The sequence below is a fragment of the Neopsephotus bourkii genome, unplaced genomic scaffold (assembly GCF_033783945.1).
Source record: "Neopsephotus bourkii isolate Nb327-2 ecotype Australia unplaced genomic scaffold, CSIRO-AGI_Nbou_v1 NB_1792, whole genome shotgun sequence".
NCBI classification, from domain to species: Eukaryota; Metazoa; Chordata; class Aves; order Psittaciformes; family Psittacidae; genus Neopsephotus; species Neopsephotus bourkii.
Window position 1 is genome coordinate 11,233,412 of NW_026902266.1, and position 16,540 is coordinate 11,249,951.

At 41.4% G+C, this 16,540-nt stretch overlaps 2 protein-coding genes and 1 long non-coding RNA gene across 3 annotated transcripts in view; all 3 read right to left on the reverse strand.

Annotated features, from left to right (window-relative positions):
* The window catches only part of DENND2B (DENN domain containing 2B), a 135,312-nt gene extending 119,332 nt beyond the window's left edge, over positions 1 to 15,980 (reverse strand). The window contains exon 1 of the mRNA XM_061342426.1: positions 15,736 to 15,980. The gene's annotated coding sequence lies outside the window, so the exon portion shown is untranslated. The remainder of the gene's footprint in view (positions 1 to 15,735) is intronic.
* RPL27A (ribosomal protein L27a) overlaps positions 1 to 16,540 on the reverse strand; it is a 224,431-nt gene that overhangs the window by 124,467 nt on the left and 83,424 nt on the right. The gene's annotated exons all lie outside the window — the stretch shown is intronic.
* The window catches only part of LOC133226554 (uncharacterized), a 41,323-nt gene continuing 41,203 nt past the window's right edge, over positions 16,421 to 16,540 (reverse strand). Inside the window, exon 3 of the long non-coding RNA XR_009729549.1 lies at positions 16,421 to 16,500. This is a non-coding gene — a long non-coding RNA (uncharacterized LOC133226554). The remainder of the gene's footprint in view (positions 16,501 to 16,540) is intronic.

The window sequence follows — 16,540 nt, forward strand, 5'->3', positions numbered from 1 at the left end:
ATAATTGTAGTATTAACTGAAAATCAAAGAGAAAAATTCTGTTTCCAGATGCCTAGACTAAATGCAGACTAACTCAGCTGATTTCAGTATAGGTAGATTGAATTCCATTGGTGAGACAGCATGAAACAATTCACTCCTTGACTTTGGCTGGTATGGGCAACAACAGGGGGACAGGCAATTCTCTGCAGAGGTGGACCAGCACACTTCAACAGAGTCCAGTAGACAAGCGGTCATTTACCTTTCCTTGCCCAATATGTGCAAGGACACTGTCAGCAACCTGGTCAAAATGAGCTGCTTGTATTGCCCTCAACTTTCTGCTTCTTTCTAGTGCAACTCAGCTGGCTTTAAAAATCTTGCCATGTCTCAGCTTTTAAGCCAAGCTCCAGACACCGTTACTTAGAAAACAACTTTCATTAGCTCAAAGAAAAAAGCTGACAATTCTATGCTTTAAATCTATGACCTAGCAAAACCAGCAAGAATGTAGAGAGGCATAAATATATCCTTTAAAAAGAATTTACATTTTATCAGCCAAAGTTACAGGAGGTCAGCATCTTTAGATATCACAGAGACACAATAAATAAATAATTTTTAAAAAATTAAGTTTTTGGTTATTAGATGTAAAAATCACACCTCAGTTTTTTGTCTTAGCTTTTCTTTTTACATCTCATTTTTACTTCTGCCAACATGATAACATAATCCATCTAAGAGGTCTAAAACTAAATGGGTTTTAAGCAGTGGGTGAAATTACAGTGTGTTACCTGACAGGAGGTTTTGGCTCCTTCATCTTTAAGCATCTATGTCTCAGCTGCTGTTTCTCTGCAGCAGGGGCTAGAAAGGTTACAAACTTCAGACCAAGGCTCCTAATTTCCTAATACATGCGTCCTAAGCATCTTTTAATTTGTTTGTTTCTTTGATAAATATATTATTGTCATCACCTCTGGATAATTACATGAATAAATGAAAATTTGAGGTAAAGCAGAAACACAGTTATGATACCTCTGAGCATTGGACAGTTCTCCTTCAGCCAAGTATAAAGCTACTTTTAACATGCAAACTGCAGACAACAGTTACTAACCTGTTTCTTTTAAAAAATATGTTTTTTCTTACAGCATATACTCCACAGCCATCTCCAGCACAAGAGGTTTTATATTTGAACAATCTGAACAGTGGAAGAATGAAAGCTTATAAAATACATATCCTTGTCTATATTGCAAATAGCACAATTCCAAGACAAGAGACTAACACTGAAATACAATCCAGGGGCTGTGCTTCCATTCATAAACTGTTCCATTTGAACAGAGTCTGGAAAGAATTTTATCCTCATGTTCAACCAGAGAGCCACAATTAATTATAGTGCTGCAATTTTCAGTTTCAAAACCATGTCCCTGTCAAGTCCAATGGAGATTAGAAGACTTCTCAGAAAGGATTATCCCATACAGACAAAATGCAGCAGATTCAAACTGCCCAGAGACAAAAAGAAGCAAGTCCAGTTATGTACCACGTGACTCAAAGAAAAGGAAACCTGCTGCATACACAGAGCTTCAACTGTTTGAACTGGAAAGGCATCAGAAAGGTCCTTTCTTTAGTAACAGCGCAAGTGTGATCTCAAATGTAGTTACTTCAGCCCCACCTCTAACTAGACTGTCTATACAGCAGGCTAATTCTATTACTCCTGTGTAACATCATGGTAATGCTCCCTTGACAACTTCAAACCCCAAAATAAATAACCAGTGCTTCCCATTCACTGTATATTCTGCAGGTAAGACGGGCCACAAAGGTATAGGAATATTTACACCAGTTAAATTTTCAGAGCTGTCTCAGAGTGCTTCCCAAGGCTTTTTAGGGAGTCACTACCCTCTGACGTTCAAATTGAAGTGAAATTGGGATCCAACAGCGCTAGTCAGTATGACCAATTTCAATCTATAGGCTCACTGATTTTGCAACATTTATCTCCAGTTTTCCACATTGTCTTAAAATAGTTCTCTGTAAAAACACCACACAAGAAATTGCAACAGAGCTGACAAAGTTTCCATCAATAGATATCTGCATACAGCAAGGTGAGAGAAGCATCTACCAGGATACCAGAAACCAAAAGCAATTTAAATAACTAAACCAAAACCCCAACCATCTCCTGAGCTAGTGTAATTTTCATCTCTGGGAGGGGGAAAGGAAGAAAATAAAATAAAAGGCACAAACCCTTTAAAATTGGTAACATGGTGCTTCAGCCCAAGGATGAAATGCAGCAATTCAATCTGTGATTTAACAGATTTCTAAATATTCATTTTAATCAGAAAGCTATTGCATTAGAAATTTCTAATCATAGAATGATTTAGCTTGGAAAAGACCATGAGATCATCTATTTCCAACCCCCTGTCATGGGCAGAGACACCTCTCACTAGACCATGTCACCCAAGACTCTGTCACCACAAATCAGCTTTCACAGTTAGTAGAAACCAAAGTTAACGTAAGCCCTTAAATGAAGTCAACTGAAATTATACCAGCCATCATGTACAGAATCGCTCTACAGTAAAATTTATTAATTGGCCAAACTTTCACATGCCAGTAAAAAGCTTTCCTTCTGATAAGCTAACACACATTTTGCCCAGTGTAAAGCAACACACATTTTGCCCAGTGTATAACCACCACTCTGTCTCATTTGCATGGCATTCTTACGTTTTATATACTTCGTCACCTAATAACATGTACAGTGAGTGGATCAGTCTAGATCCCTTCAAGTCTTCCATCTCTCTGACTGTCACTGGGAAATTGTTTTACAAGGTGGATGACATTTTAAAATGAACTCTGCTTTGACTAAAGTTGCTGTATAATACCTTCTTAAAACTCAGCTGAGTGGCTTTGTGACCAAGGTAAGAAATGCTTTTTAGCGGGGCAGCTATAGCTCCATCAGGAGAAGTTTCACCATCTATTTTGGAAGGCAATATGCCAAAAGAACTGTGGTGCATTTTCATTCACCTCTTGGCTACTACTTCTTCCAAAATTTCTGTCCAAAGACAGCCAAGACCAAGTTCTATGAATCATAGCTTAAATGAGATCTAATTATTCAATTATTTCTAAAGCTTTTCCTTATTTCTTCACAGCCTTACACACCACTTATCCTCCAGGACATTTGTCCTCATGTCTTTCCCACAACTGGAAGTGCAGGCAATTTCTTTCTCACCCATGAACAGCTCCCAGGTTGAGAACTGAATACAATGTCCCTCATAGACCCTTAGGATATATCCTTTTTTATGTAGGGATAAAGGAAGAAGAAAAATCTGTATAGTCACCTACTCATAGACACAGTTTTCTGAGACCTGATCTGCTGCTTTACGTACATCACAGATCATTCTGTTGTCTGTACAACAGCACTTATCTATTGCCCCTAATCTAGGGGCAAGTTAGGTCCCTCACAGAGATATGTGTCACATTTATCTGAGTATCTAGGATTGTTAATATAGCCTCAGATACGAAACTGCAAATATATGATCCACTCAGCTATGTTTATGTAGGGGAGACTTAAAACTGAACTGTAAAACACAAACTGCTTCAAAAAGTGTGTTAATTGGAAGGTTTTGATGATGGGGAAAGATAAAATCTCTCTCAACTGCCATTCTACTGAACATCCCCCCAGTTTTGTACGGTGCAGATGCTCCCCCCTTACCCTTTTACTCTCTTCACCTTCCTTTTGTTGTTTTTTTTCCTCCACCCCTTATTGTTCTTACTGCTCTTCAGTTTCACAACTGAAGGAATGCTGCTCAAAACCCCACAGCTCCACATGGATCCATTTTGCCTTCACTGAGCCAGCTTCTGCACAGCTCAGAAGGACAACTTGGTTTCAATTTCTCTTTCCATTTAAAATGCAAACTGTTTACATTTCTCACTGTACAGAAATGGCTACATAGTTACATACCTGAAAATAAACTTTTCTATCCAAAAAAGTGTATTAAATTCCATGTGACAGATTACTTTAGAAAGCATTTGAAGATACAGTATTTTAGCTCACAGGGGAACACGGAGTATGCACACAGAAACGCCTTGCAAAGGTGCTTACAGGATTTGAGTTCTGCTTTCAGGACACTGAAGATGTCAACATTTCTGGAAATCAGCAGGAGCTCAGGGCTTTTGAGAACATTGTTCCCCATCCCCAAAAGCACAGTTGAGGAGATTTCCAGGTATCTATTTAGTGGAAATGCAACATACATCAACAAACAAATAAATTCATTCTTATTTCAACGGAATTTCAAACTGCTTCTTACAACTTTAAAATTCTCTTGTGCGATCAAGTGCTCAAATACATCAGAAAACTGATCCTGACACACAGGGCACTTGTGAATTTAAAGAATGGTTTTGACTCCAAATCGTGTCATCACATTTAGGCTATTCTCTGGCTACTATAGAATATATTACTATAGGGACTAAGAGGCGTAGCATTACAGCATCGAGAACATGAATTCTCCATCTTACTTCTTGTGAGTCCCACCATATTTGCTTTGGCTGCTACTACATCAGTGCAAAGAAAACCTCTCTCATGATAATGTTGTCTGTTTTCTCCCTGTATGATTACTCCCAAAATAATTCAATAGTGAATAGTATAATATCAATTTACAATTCCTAACTATCCAGGTGACAGTGATCCCTCAATTCCCAAGGCATATGACTCAGTCACTTATATGGTAATACTGCCTGGGCTTCAAGCTCATTTTTCAGGGGGCAGATTTTAAAGGCCCAATAAAAATTCCAAACTAGAATGCAGATAACTAAGAGATGAAGCCCTTTTTCACAGTTCTAAGAAGCTGGTTTTCCACTTCCCTGCCTGCACTGCCTTCAGGAATGTGCTGGCTCCAGAAACACAACAGAAATGCAAACTTCCCATTGAGATACAGGATAGACAGATTTTCCAAGTACTGCATCTTTAGCCACAGATTTCTGATAGGACTGGGAGAAATGAGCAAATGGATATGCACTGGTTCCTTCTTCGTTCCTTTTAACCCAAAGGAGAATTGATGGTTCTTCAAAATCTAAACATATCTTTTGAATAGCTACAGCTAGAAAAAAGCAGTATTCTATCCAATTCAATAGTGATGCTTATCAAGCCTGATTTTTACTAACTCAGATATTATTACACCCCCTGCCTCAGAAACTTAGCCACAGATTAGGATTTAGCATACTTAATACTACACAAACAAAAAAACAATTTGGCAATCTTGAGTAGTTTCTCTGCAAACATTGTGGCAACCTGAGTTTGCTATGATGTTTCCACAGTTTCTCACACCACCACTGCATCTCAGAAAGGTTCAATGGAAGAGGTAACTTGTTGAGACTGTTACTGGAAGAGGAAGAAAACTTTACCTACAGTAAACTTCATGACCCAACTAACGCTTCCTTTTGCTGTAGTTTTGTAAAGAATATACAACACGATTGGTAATGCTGCATGCCACTGCCAGCAGCTGCCCTTCAGCTCACAGAGGTTCCCCTTCAAGACTTGCCATGGCTGGGTCTGTCTTTGCTCTGGTGACTGGCTCCCCTCCGATGTCTGACTGAAGTCGTGGAAGCCTAGTGTCAGTCAGGCTGCCCACAGAGTTCACCCAGTACAAAACCTGTTTTGAAATCATTTTGATTGACTGTCCTCAAATGATGCTGTTTCTACTTTCAATGCCATAGACATAGCAGAATCTTGCAGAGAAATGCTTAAGCACCCCCTTAATCCCTTAAATTCATTAGGCATCTCCTTCCTTTTCTTAATAAGTCTTTTTCCCCCTCTTTCTCAAAATAGAGAAGTGTTTTTGCTTAAAAATGTAACCCAAAAGGTATTTCTTCACAAAATGCCCGGTGAAGCTGAGGTACACAGCACTCGGAGAACAAGCACATTTCCATTCCTTGTCTTTTATTATCTTACTGGCTATGTTTGATCAGCCATAAGGATAATCTGTTGCCTCTCTCTGCCATGGCTCCCATGGAAATCAGGACAGTAGACATTTGCCCCCCAAAAAAATGTCTTTATGAGGTATATCCTGATTTCTTTTTCTTCAGTTTCCCCTTCTGCACCTAGCAGACACAAGCTATAAAATGGGATTCACATGTTTTATTTGGCAGTTTTGTCTAGAATTTCCAACAATGCTTAAAAAAAGCATTGACTTGATTTATGGCAGTAACCACATAAATTATACTTACATTTATTACTCACTGGTTTAAAATAAATATATTCACCTATGCTTGTTTCAGTCAAAGTCATTACCTTTGAGTTTGGAATGACACCACTGCTACACCATAAACAACAGTGCACTAGTAAGCAGCTGAAGCATCACCATTTCCTATCTGGGACAAAATACTGGAAATTACTGGGAATTACAGGGAGTTACCCAGTACTGCCTGTGCACAGGCTTACTTCAGTCCAATGAGATGGTCAGTGTCAGGATATAGATGAACCAACACCTTTACTCTCCTGGAAACCTCTTTTGGGCAAAGTTAGAATCCCCTAAACAAATGTTTCTACCTGGTTTGGAGATAAAATGCTCCTGGTGAGTTTTACTACTTTGAATCAGCTAATACAGATAGCTGAGGAGAGCAGCAATTCATACACGTGTTGTATGTTCACACACAGAGCAGTTAGCTGAACTGCACAGGAGTGGTGTGTAGCACCAGGATTCAGCCTCATGACCTTCTGATACAGAGCCCTGGGGTCTGTCCCTTCAGTAAAAAAACCCAACTCCAGTACCTGCCGGTATGAGCAAAGCTGCGTCCTGTCTGCAGTTCCCTGCAGAGACGGACTGAATGCCTGCAAGCAGATCTGATTCTATCTAGGAAAGGCCAATCATGTTATACTTCACAAAGCTCAGGAGCCCGCCTCATTCTCTCATTCATGTCATATTATCTAATTTATTCAACTAGCATTTCTCTTATGTCCCCTGCATAAGAGGGGCAAATGTATTAAAGACCCTGCTAGATTTCAAGATTGATACATTCCTGACAGAAGGAGCTATTTGCATGTCTATAATTTTATCCTTTTTCCTAATTTCACATACAAACATGATTTGACATGCAACATATTATAGATAACCTGCACGTAACAAACAGTTGCAGATTGAAGTTACTTATTGAATGCTAGAAGATGAAGCAAAGGGAGACATTAGTTGACTATAAATTAAATGCTCCTGCTTTTCCTTTTTGGTTGTTTTGGAGTTTGTTTGTTGGTGGGTTGGTTTTTTTTGTTTGGGAGGGGTGTGTGTGTGTGTGTGTTTTGTGGGTTTGGGTTTATTTTATTAACTGCAATAGAACAAGGGTGACTGCTTAACCCCACAAGTTCAGCCCCTGCCAAATACTTATCTGAATATCCATAACCCTTCTGCAAAAAAAAACATTTTATTCAAGATGGCCCAAGCCCATCCTGTAACAGTCAAAACACTGGTGCTTCTGCTCCGTTCCCTTTAACCCAAAGTCTGACCTTTAGAATTTCCTTGGCCACTGCAACAGTAACTAGAACTTCATAACAAATGGAAAAAGGTATTAATTTATCACTGCCTCAGCCCCATACAGGAGGTACTGCAAATTACAAAGGAACACAACCAGTTCTAGCTGGCTGGTTCACATACAAAGAACAGAATCAGTCAGTAACAGAGCTGGAAGAATAATTTTCTGTTCTTATCTGTGTGCTTTCCTGACTAGGGCCAGCAGGGGATTTGCTGAGGGATTTGCTAATAAAACACAGCTTTGTCACATTTGTCAGCCCTGAGGCTGCCATGGAAACATAACTGATGTGACAACCATTAATAAGCCACTGTCACAAGGGTAACCTGTTCAAGCCAACAGATTTGCTGCTCCTGTTCAGTAGTGGGCAGCAGCGGAAAAGTCTAGCAGACCCTCAGATCACTCCGTCGCCACTAGTGTTGTGGACAGGGTTTTGCGGGGGAGCATCATGGGTCCATGTTACTGAAAAAATATTGTAATGGGTTGGTTGTTCTGCCTTTAAAGTCAGACTATAAGCAGATGTTGAAATAAGTGTTATGCTGAGCCAGAAGTCTGAGTTCTGACTTTTCTCCTCTTCTGCCCACCTTGCAGGAAGTAAACCACTCAGCCAGAAGAACAATCACTTTTTTGATTAGGTTTTCTTTCCTTTTTCACAGACACTCAGCTGCACTTTTCTATGTTCTTTCTCCACCCTATTCCTAGGATCCCCCTTTTCTGCATAGGCACATAAGTAGCCAACTGTTCCCTCTCTGCAAGCAGCAGGTTTCTCCTTTTCTCGTGACAAATCCATTTTTAATAGTAAGCACTGTAACACTTCCATAAGCCAGCATATCATTTGACACCAATACAGGCAGAAGGAACTCATCCTTCTCAGAACCACTGGCAGTTCACTTCTGGAGTCTGTCCTGTCACTGTGTCCCCAAGGGAACATGTGATGCCAGACCTCAGGAGATAGTAAGTCCATTTACATTGCTACTGGAGGCAAGTCCATACACCTCATTATGTATAATGTCAAAATCACATTACACACCTGATACAACTCAGCAAGAGACTTATGCATGAGAGAGCTTAATGCAGTCTAGTTTTGCAAATGGAAATTTTATTGAAGTGGGGAAAGAGGAATATGGCCATTTGTTCAGGATTGCAGGACAACAGGCTGAGGATCAGAGCAGCCATTGAATAATACCTGAAATATCCACATAAATGACCACTCTGCTCTCAGTCTGTCCCACCTAGAACATGAACTGCATAGATTTTCTAGAAAAATCATGGGAACTCTTAGCATCACTCCACTGGCTTCATCTTCTTCTCCCTGAGGATCTGGCTATACTTTTAGAACAGGTAGATACACCCATATTATCAAAGCCATCAGTGCTACAGGCACAGGAACTGCGCTGGGATCTGCCAGCAAGGTGCTGCAGCTGATGATCTCAGGCTGCCTCTTGGACACCCTCTTCTTCCAGATGGTCATAAATCCCCAGGAAACATTCTGTGCTATTGTAATACACAGCACCAAGTCATGTTTACATTTGTTTTCTACTGTCCATGCATGTCAGCCAATAGTAAATAGAATGCAGCAGGGGTCTCAGCTCTTGATGTGTCTCAGCAGAAAACTGCATAATGTCTCCATAGGAGAGGAAAGAGAATCTTAATACAAATGCCAGATTTGACAGTATATTATGCTATCCACTGAGTCTGACACAGAATATATTATAAGTCTCTGATAGGGTCCCCTGTACAGCCAGCTTGTATAGCAGCCTTCTTATCACACACAAAGAGCTCCAAACCCATAGACATGAAGTGAGCTTTCTAAGTGCATTAAGATTCAACTTCTGCTTTCACTCAGTCTTTACACAAAAAAAAAAAATATCTCATTTATGGGAAGACTTCTGTTGAAACAGGAACCTGGGCTCAACTAGAAAAAATTCTCACTCCTCACTCTCATAGTTACAGAGGATGATGAATGCAGCATGTGGAGACAGGCAGGGTCTGTGAGCACCTCAGCTCTGCATGAAGTTTAGAACCACCTTCTGCCTGCCTTAACAGCAGCTCCAGCTTGGCTCAAGGAGCATTCCTGACAGCTGATCACCCTTGAGGACACAAGCTCTCTGAGCTGAAAAACAGTCTCCCTCAATGACTAGGGGGGAGTTTAGCTTTTTTGCCTTGTGCCCCCCTCTTTGCTCTCTCTTTGCTTTTGTGACCCCTGCCACCCAGAGCATCCCAAGCAGGAGCAGAGGCAACAGTGCTATGAAAGCAGGTGGCATTTTTACAGTGTCAAAGCAGAGGAGACAGAAGACCTAAATGGATTATCTTATACAGCTCCAGGGACAGGACCGGCTCTCTGTCTCCACTAAAGCCTCAGATCAGGGAAAGAGAGCTGTGCTTCAGCTGCCCAGGCTGGGAGCAGGGTCATGCTTACCAGTGGCACACAGGGGCAGTGTTTTCCACAGCAAACAAAAGGGGTGGCCAGACAGCATGTCCCAAGGTGATACTGCTCCACTTGCAACCTACTGTCATGTGCTGCTGCTAACAAAAAGAGCATTGAAAAACCAATGTTTTCCCTTAGGTATTCATACATTCCCAAAAGTCAATGTGGTGCATCAAGCACAAATGTAGCAGGGTCAGTACAATGGTGAAATTGTAGTGGACTGTAGTGATAGAACAAGGGGTAATGAGTTAAAACTTAAACAGGGGAAGTTCAGATTGGATATAAGGAGGAAGTTCTTTACTGTAAGGATTGTGAGGCACTGGAATGGGTCACCCAGGGAAGTTGTGAATGCTCCATCCCTGGCAGTGTTCAAGGCCAGGTTGGACAGAGCCCTGGGTGGCATGGGTTAGTGCGAGGTGTCCTTGCCCATGGCAGGGGGGTTGGAACTAGATGACCTAAGGTCCTTTCCAACCCTAACTGTTCTGTGATTCGATGAAACCCAGTCTGATGCACAGTGGAGCAGCTCTAATCCAGAACATCAGCTTCCCTCTGAAACCAACTTGACTCTTCTCCAAAATACACACCAGAATGAATCACTTGAAATTATTTTTCAGGTGGGTTTCTGAAGACTGAGTTGCAATATGTCCCCTGCCCTGCAACGTGCTAGGAAACTCCCGAAAGCTCTCCAAGGAATTGCCACAGGCTGAGCTTCTCAGCTCCTCACCTCCCCAACACGGGTTTGAACATGTTGACAGCAGAGTGCTATGAAGATGGGTTTGTCCCATACAAATCTTTTGGATAAACAGGATTGTACTCTATATCAGAGACTTTTCTTTGTAAATTCAGTCAGTACTTTCTTGGCTTGCCCCCCTTGACAACTCAGTCATAAAACAGTTCTCTGGAATACGCTGTTCAAATTAATCAGCTGCCAGCTATTCTCCTTTTAAAACTAGTAATAGAAGGTCTGCATGTGCCTGTGAGAGACTGAAACATGGGAATGCAAATTGTGCAGCTGCAAATATTTCCATACTGCTGCAGCTCTCAAATTGCTTTTTGCTCTCTACGAAGAAGGCATGAAATAGCATTGCAGGGTGCAGATATTGTACTGCCAAAATTGTCCAACTGTCCTCAGCATGTCCATAATGTGATAAATGCGTAATGATGCCTTTTAACTTTCAAGCATGCTTTAAAGGGGGAGGAGTGTTCTGGTCATAAACCAACAAGCTCAGCTGGACCAGGAGCACAGATATTTTGATGGCTTATATCCTTTGGATGCCAGCTGTGCAACGGATGCCAAATTGTTCTCTTGCCATTGACAGAAGTTTTAGCCTAAGATTTATCTTCTTGTCGTCAAGCTTCAACAGGATGGGGAAAAAGTTCCAAGGAGGGAGCATGGCCTCTTGCAGGAGGGGGAAATGGTACTTTTTTGAATAGCCCCTTACATTACAGCAGTTTGGCTCCAAGTGGGCAGAAAGGATTAAGGTTACATGAGGCTTGAACTAAGACTAAGAGATGGCACTGGAGGAAAGCCAACTATGGAACACTCCTCTAACTGCTTAGGGGACTCTTGTTGTCATGTGAAACTGTGGAACAACATGGAGGCCCTGTTCATAAAGTGCTCAGGGTGGAAGCATCTTTACAAAGCCCAGTGAAGGAATAAGAGCTGCACCTGCCTCTTCCAGGCCTGTCTACAGCTAGTACCATCAGGGGACTTTGCCTTTACCAGCAATACATTCATTTCCAGCCTGAAAAGTACTCTTAAAAGCCTCTCAGGCTTTTAAGAAAAAGAAGAAGTTTAAATCCCAGACCGGAAGCCTTAATTATAATGGATTTGTGTGAAAGTTGCCAGATCTCTCCCTGCTCTGTGATCAGGGCTGTGCCAAGAGTCTGTTTTGTGTCACACAAGCAACTGTGTTAAGTCCAGCAAAGTAACTGGGTCAAAGATGCAATGGCAGAGCACAGATCACTGATTAGCACCAATGATAGCCTGCACTGCAGACCAGAATGACAGTGCAATCGTTTCAAGGGTCTTGCTGTAATTAAAGGTAGCTGCAAATATTCAGTGTGAGCTTCTGAGAACAAATTTTTTGCATGTCACATTTTACACTTTGAAAAGTCAGAGTCACCATGACCAGAAAACAACACTAGAGGAAACAACTATGACAACTAATTGTTCATACAGTTGGAATTGAAATCAGCTTCCAGAAAACAAGGAAATATTTGAGCATCCTCGTGAACACCTCTTCTAAATATGCAATACTTTTGTTTTCAGTCAGTGAATTCCATCTATGGTGAGCATCAGATTACAAATGGAGAATACTGATCTCACGTGCAAGAATTTAATGGTACATGAGTCCACAGCTGTAATACCAAGTGTCCTGAAGAAAACCCAAGCTTCAAAGAAAACAGCAGAAACAGAGCCAACCAACTACAGTGTTTTTCCAGTCTCTCTCAGACTTTCCCTGAGAAGAACTGAAGAGACTGGAGTTATTGAAAGAAGGGAATAAGAGCAGAAATAAGTGTTGAATTCTGATGTAGTCAGTCCTAAGCTTGTAGGTAGCCCCAGCTCACTTGCAAACAAAGCAGTGTATTTCCAAGTAATAAAGACAAACATGTCAACAAAGCAATTGACCTGGAACTCACTACAACAGGCAACAGGGAAACATACACTGTCAACATATGGATAGAGAGAGTACAAGCAGTTACACAAAATACGATCTTATGCAAGATAGAACAAGCAGTTAAAACACTGTAACTCAGAATACAAAAATTACTCATTAGATAGAGTCATAGAATCATAGAATAGTTGGGGTTGGAAAGGACCTTGAGATCATCTAGTTCCGACCCCCCCTGCCATGGGCAGGGACACCTCACACTAAACCATGTCACCCAAGGCTCCATTCAACCTGTCTTTGAACACTGACAGGGATGGAGCAGCCACAATTTTTTTCAGCAACCTGTGCCAGTGGCTCACCACACTCACAATAAAGAACTTCAAGCCAAGGAGAGAGAACAAAAGGGGATTCCTACCATGCCTTTTCACTTTCATTCTAAGTACAATGAGACAAGGCCAAACTAATCCTATCAAAAAAACACATTAATCTCTTTAAAAAACTCAGAGCCACTGACTATCCCCAGACACAATGCAGGCATACAGCTGCTGGCAGAAATATGCAGGGGACCAACAAGGAGATTTATGTCAGGACAACAACATAAAGCAACTCTGTGAGATACAGAAATGAATGCACTTATAAAGTGACAGCTACAGCAGGCTGAAAACGCTGAGTGTAAGACCTGTCCACAGGAGCTGTGTGGAGCACAGAGCCGCTACAACTGCACGCACTGCTGAGAGAGCTCCACATGCATTACCAGGTTTAGCAGCAGCTTTCTGGAATTGCTTACTCCCTTAATGGATTAAGAAACAATGTGCCAATGCCTGTGTACTGCTGCTTAAGTTTATGCCCAACCATTGTAAGTCAGCTATAAGATATCTTGTTATGAATGCAGTTATAAATATATTATGATTTATTGCTTTTATCTATTTATTTCCTAATGGTGAGGCATACATAGTATATAACATGTGAAACCTTCATTTGAAATTAATTCCAAATTCATTAATTCATAATGCCAGGACATATGGAAATTATACTAAAGAACTATGCAAATGATGCCTTGTAGCACTTTTCAAAGTAGTGGGTAAATACTGCAACGCAGACCATTAAAGAAAACACCACTCAGCCAGGAACAATGAGACACAAGTCACCAAAGCTTCCCACTGCATCGCAACTCTCAACAGATAAATGGCTAAAGGCAACTGTTGCCATTGGGATGCCCAATTTGCAACACCTTGCAGAGGCTTCTCAGGCTTCTCAAGCTGACCATCTGTAAAATGCAAGCACTAAAAAGTTCTGATTTTGAAAATCATTATCTTTGTCTCAGAAATTTCAAGGACAAATAACATGTTCCCACAAATGAGCCTTAAACTTGGGTAATCATCACAGTGTTCCTCCTTACAGAGGGGGATAGTTTGAATTAAAATGCCAGCTTCACAGATTTTCATTTCTAGTAAAAAATGGCACAAGGATCTCTTATTAAACTGCTCCAAACTGTTAAATGGATTAAATATTATTTTCCCTATCACTTAACTAATTGATAGTGAAGAACAGCATCTTATTCATAGAATCAAGTTGGTCAAATCCTGTAGGCAAGAGGGGGACACAAAGTTAGACTGTGCTGACCAGCCCTCAGTTCTCAGATGACAGCTGTCAGTTCTGTACGCGTGTTGTACAAAGACTGCCTGCTCCAGGACAGCCTGCTTCTCCCTCATGAGTGCTCTACTGGCAGATCACAGCGATAACAGTGTTTTCCGCCCGGACTCTTCCTGGAACTCCTCCCTGAGGCGCAGCCAATACTGCCCTTTAATCAAGGAACAATTTGCACACACAGACACACACTCATAAACAACGGCCATTTGCGAGGAATGGAGGTGGAACAGAAGGATCTGACTTCCATTCGCTGCACTCTCTCCCCCTTCTAGGATGATTTTAGGAGAAAGCAAAAATAAGCATCACCACTATCCCCAGCATGTGTCAGCAGCCACGCTGAAGCCAGTCAGCAGCGCCTGGCATTGTTTGGAGGAACACAAAAGACCTTCTGTTTGGAAAGTTCAAGAAAGAAAGCGGAGAGCCTGTGGCCTGGTCCTGCAGTCAACAGACTGAAACAGAAGTTCCCAGGCAGAGGCTGATCTGAAGCACTTTGAAGTTGATGGGAGAACTCCCATGGACTCCAGCAAGCTTTGGATCATGTCTGAAACACACAGAAGTGAACAAAGCAGCCTAAAAGCAGAAATGAGCATCTGCTAGAGAGGAGTTTAAACAGCATAGGGGGTAACTAATCTTTTCATCATGGTTATGGGTACAGTGGATTTTTGTGTTGTTCAAGGAGGCAGGATTGTATGTATTTTCTACATCTTTTCATTATGACATAGCAGTTGTACATTAATACCTTGTAATTTTTCAGCTTATAATACTATGCATGCTATCCTAATGGTGAGCATTGAATACAGCAGTTAGCAAACGTCTCTGAGGAAAGAGGGAGGGGGGAAAAGACCATTCCAAACTGCTGAAATTACTACTTTTCTGCTTTCTTCCCATTCCCTCTCCCAAAAAGGCTGGCTTAAAGCTACGAAAAACACAGTCCAGGACTGAAAACCTTATTAAGAACAATGCTGCCAGCATCATCTATTCATAAGCAGCTGTTTGAGACAGAGCCCAACCCAGAAGAAACTCTAGCAGCACATTCTCGAAACAATTGCTAAAGGATCCCTAAGTGCATGGAGGTTCCAAATCCTCCACTTAATTATTGTGCAGTTAATTTCCTTGTTAAAGATGCACATTGGAATAACCAAGAAGAAAGAAGAGTCTTCTGAACTCCGCAAAACTTCCATAATTATTTTCTTCTAGATAGGAGCAATTGTTGCAGTGCTTTTAAAGTTTGGTGCTAATTCCTAAATGTCATTTTATGGGAATTAATGTTAGAAACTTTAAGTATACCAAAACCAACAAAACCAAGTAACATTTCTTGCAGGCTTTGCACAAGATTCAACAATGAGCCAAGGGTGGTTTTGGTTTTTTTTTTCCTTCAAAAATGCAGGATGTTTCCTCTTTCCCTAGTTAATAGAATCCAACTGTTGCCGCATGACATCATTCCCAAGAGCTAGGGAATCCAAGCTCAGCTCGCTCAGGCACTCGGCTGGGAGTAAACACCACGGAAAGAAGAAGAGAAAAAAAAAACAATAAACTTTAAAATGGAAGGAAACAACATTAAAAGGCAATTTTTGTTACCTGAAATTTGGAGCATTTCCCCTTCCACTCCATTCTCAGATTTGTACTTCCCAGACAAAACTGCCTTACTATGTGAGGCAATCAGAAAACCAGTCGTTTAACGTCTAATACCTGCTGTGCTTCCCACAGCTCCTTCATATGACCTTTCACAGCATTGACTCCAACTAATATGATTGCAGGGAACACAGACTGGCCAGGCCAGTTGTCATGGAGATCGATCTCTCTCTCTCGCTCTCTCTCCCTCTCTCTTTTCATACGCGCGCGCGCATACACACACAGATTTAAACAATTCTGGGAGGCATCCACAAAACAGCATGCCTTTTCATCAGCTAAGTTTGTGAAGCATTCCTCCCCTCCCCCAAGCCCTCCCCAGAGTCAGCCCAGGAAGCTGAGCTTTGCTCAGGAATCGACTGTTGAAATTAGAGATACTCCCTTTTTTAAAAAAGAAAACCAACACAGAACTTGTACTTTCCCCCCCCCCCCCCCCCCCCGAAGGACAACAGGGACTTTCACTCGCCCAAGCTTTGAACTAAAAGCAAATCTATTGCATTCAAACCTGCGGGCTATTTGTCTTCACCCGACTTGTTGTGAAATTGATACCCGAAAGTACTAAGGCTTTGTTGAAATACAGCCATGCAGATTACAAGAAATGCTGCTGGCACGGCCTGACTGCTTACCTCGCTGCTCTCCCAGTACCAGCCAGTGACTTAATTAGCACAGGTATTCATTGTGGTCATGCAGGACTTCCTGTACTCTTTCATGTTTCTGTAATTAAGAAGAAAAATGCACAGGTCAGGAACACATA